This window comes from Tenrec ecaudatus, chromosome 8 (assembly GCF_050624435.1).
Source record: "Tenrec ecaudatus isolate mTenEca1 chromosome 8, mTenEca1.hap1, whole genome shotgun sequence".
Lineage (NCBI taxonomy): Eukaryota > Metazoa > Chordata > Mammalia > Afrosoricida > Tenrecidae > Tenrec > Tenrec ecaudatus.
The window spans coordinates 33,933,754-33,937,109 of NC_134537.1; the positions used below are offsets into that span (position 1 = coordinate 33,933,754).

At 38.6% G+C, this 3,356-nt stretch overlaps 1 pseudogene; it reads right to left on the minus strand.

Annotated features, from left to right (window-relative positions):
• Window positions 1-627: 627 nt before the first annotated feature.
• LOC142455916 (U6atac minor spliceosomal RNA) lies at window positions 628-715 on the minus strand (annotated as a pseudogene).
• Window positions 716-3,356: the final 2,641 nt, after the last annotated feature.

The window sequence follows — 3,356 nt, forward strand, 5'->3', positions numbered from 1 at the left end:
ATTGTTAAATGAAGGGAAAAGTCACAATATTATAAAATTTCACACTTAATGTATGTGATTGACTATGATTGGGAGTTGAGAAGGAAAATATTCTGGAAGGGGAGAAGAAAATTCTTCTTCATATATACTTGTGAAGAGATGATAAGATTTCAAATATAGTGGTCTAAATTTTGGTCTGATAGTTTTATTTTTGAGTTATCTGAGAAATGCTGACACTTGAAGAACATCAATATTTTTTAATAAAGCAATATTCAGTCATAGTCTTCCACAGAAAAATAACGATTTATTACTTTCTGTCTTCACATTATAAGAGAGAAAATGTACAATTCTTGTGAAATTTCATGAATATCAACCATCAAGGGTAATTGCTTATTGATTACCCAAATTATAACAGTTTCAATTTTTCTTTCTTTTTAAAATCATTTTATTGGGGGCTTTTACAACTCTTATTGCAATCCATACACACATCCATTGTGTCGAGCACATTTGTACATTTCTTGCCCTCATCTCTTTTCTTTGTAGCTTTTTGTTGTGAAGGTTTATAGAGCAGATCATTAGTTCTACATCCAACAACTGATACACATTGTGTGTCAATTCACCCATTGCAACCCCCTCACTGTATTCTCCGAAAAACTGTAATTAGATGTCACAAAGTAGGGCACAAAGCCGTAACCATATGCCTGTTGTAAGGCCCGGCAGCCTCTTCTGTCCCTGTTCTGAGCACCTTCGTGGGGCATCTGTCTATGGAGACATTTCAATTGGCGTTCCATCAATTCTTAGAGCCTTATGTTTTTCCAATGCCTTCAGGGCAGCTTGGACTTCCTCCTTCAGTACCATTGGCTGTTGATCATATGGGACCTTCTAAAAGGATGGCTGGGATCTTCACAGCTTGCAAGTAGTCATCCAACATACGCCAATCGTCCCCTCCTGGCTTAGAACCACGGAGTAAGTTGGAGAGTCAAGAGTAGGAGGCGGCGATGGAATGTGTGGCTAGTGTCTCCTTAAACAGCTGCCTTCTTTGCCACACGACCAGAAAAACTGGGTGGTTCCCGGCCACCATTATGATTATTTTGATCTAAGCTTCTCCTCAATTCTTGTCTTCACATGATGAAAGAATACATGCCGAAGCCTGCTCTGTAATCCCACTGGGTCGTTATGAAGGACAGGACAAGTGTCAGGTGTAACCGTCTCAAAGGGGTACACATTATTTCAGGGTAGCGTGTGCCATGCTGCTAGGAAGTCACGCTGGAGTTCACAACTGGGCCCCCAAAAAGCCCAGGAATGCTAGATGCTAAGAGCCTGCGGGCCCAGAGTAGACCCCGAGCAGGCCCTGTGTGCCTGGGCAGGGGAGGGAGAACCCTCCTCGTCCCCTGTTGCTCAGGCTGGGTAAGAGAGTCAACAGTTTAAAATTTTATTGATAAGTGTACAATATCATCAGCTAATTTATAAATTTATAGCACATAATAATTAGAGAATATATGATAAAATGAGCTACTTCTTATATGTATTCATGCTTTATCCATAATTCAAGGAAATTACAACGTAGCTAGCATGGTGCACTTGATGAAACAAAGACATTTTGAATAATGGAAGCTGTGTGTAAAATTGTTTTTGAATTTTCCCTTTAAATGTATTCATTTTAGTCTCCGTGTATTCTCCCATTCTTAACACTGATGCGCATTGCTCGTAAGTGAAAATTGACAGTCTTGCCTAACTTGGTTCATATTATAATCATGAATTCCATAAAGCATTTTTTAATTTACTGTTGACCATACATGAAATGTATATACTCATGAAAATTTAATAAAACTTAACTTTTAAAAAGTACCACAAGAGAGAAACAGCTGTAAATGCCAAGGTTTTCACTGACTAATGTAATAGTAGTCTATAATCACTGACTCCAATCTTCCCCCAAACAAATTACACTGTGACAAAAACTGTCTGCGAAAGAAAAGTCAAAGTGAATATAATATTGGATGCAGCTTCCTTAGAATGATCCAATGAAATACTCAGTCAAGATTAAAATGGGGTACGACTACAGGGCAAGATGCGACTCCAGCATCCAGAAGGCAGAGGTTTATTACAAATGCTGAGCTGGAATCCTGGCCCAGAAAAGGGGGTGTCCCGAAGGAAGCCACACTGGGATTGGAAAGCAAGCTTTTGCCTATAAAGGTTAGTGATGTCGAAACCTCAAAAACCTCAGAGGTTCAAATTGGGTAAGTAAGTATTTCAGAGTGGCAGGGTGGGGTGCCGGCATGGTTCTGCTGAGTAGCTGAGAACTCAGCCTACTGGAGCCAAACATTTGGGGTTCTTTTCTTAACCACGGCCCTCCCTCTCTTAAGAAATCAGCCTCAGTCATTTAGTGTCTCGGTCTCAGTTTTCTTTTAAGAATAATTAGATGAATACATTTACCATATACTACATTTATTAGGATGTCACTAGTTTGTGTTTTTAATAAAATTGGGCAAAAATTATAGAGCTGTAAAATATTATACAGCTCTGCTAACTCAAGCTCCCAACAGAGAGAAGGGACATATTCAAGTAGCATGTGTTGTTTGTGTTTTGAAGATTGTACTTTCTGAACTTGGAATTATAGAGCAGAACATAGCCCTTGAATGGTTTACTGTATTTGGGACTATACAAATACATGCATGTCATTTGTCTGTAAAGTTACAATTATGGTGTTGGTAGATATTTAGGGACTTGAGAAATGTTCATGATGCACACTCCAATAAAAAGTAGCTAGGAAAAAAATAGATGTTCTATGAGCCTGGTTTTGTTAGTCTCATTTGCTGTCTCCTTGTTCCTTTATTGAACTACATGGATTTTCTGAGAAATCTTTCCTAGGGCTTCTCATCCTATGCCCTCTACTGTCTGTCTAAAATTAGTTATTTCTCTTACTCTTGTGACCAAGATGACATCTATATTTTGATGGATATCAAATCGATCTCATTGACCTAGATCTCTCTTTTAAGGTCCATTAATATAAATGTGTACTTCACATATATATTTGGATGTGTCATCGGTACTTCACACCTAACAGACACTCAAAGCCAACCCTTGTCTATCCCTTACACACACCATCTTGCTCTCCATTCATTACTGCTCAGGGCTGCCTACTTTGGCAATGGTACCACCCTATTTTGTTCAACGCAAAAAGGCTTTGGTCATTTTTGACTCCTCCCATCCTTTAACTCTCGTATTTACGTCATTACTTTATGTAATCATGAGCTTGACTCATCTTTCTCACTTCCAAGGCACATCTCAACACATGCGTAAAAAGAATTCAAAGTTCATGGAAAATTAGACGGAAAGATCATAGAACTTTTCTAAGAACTTTTTTGAAGTCAAGTCTT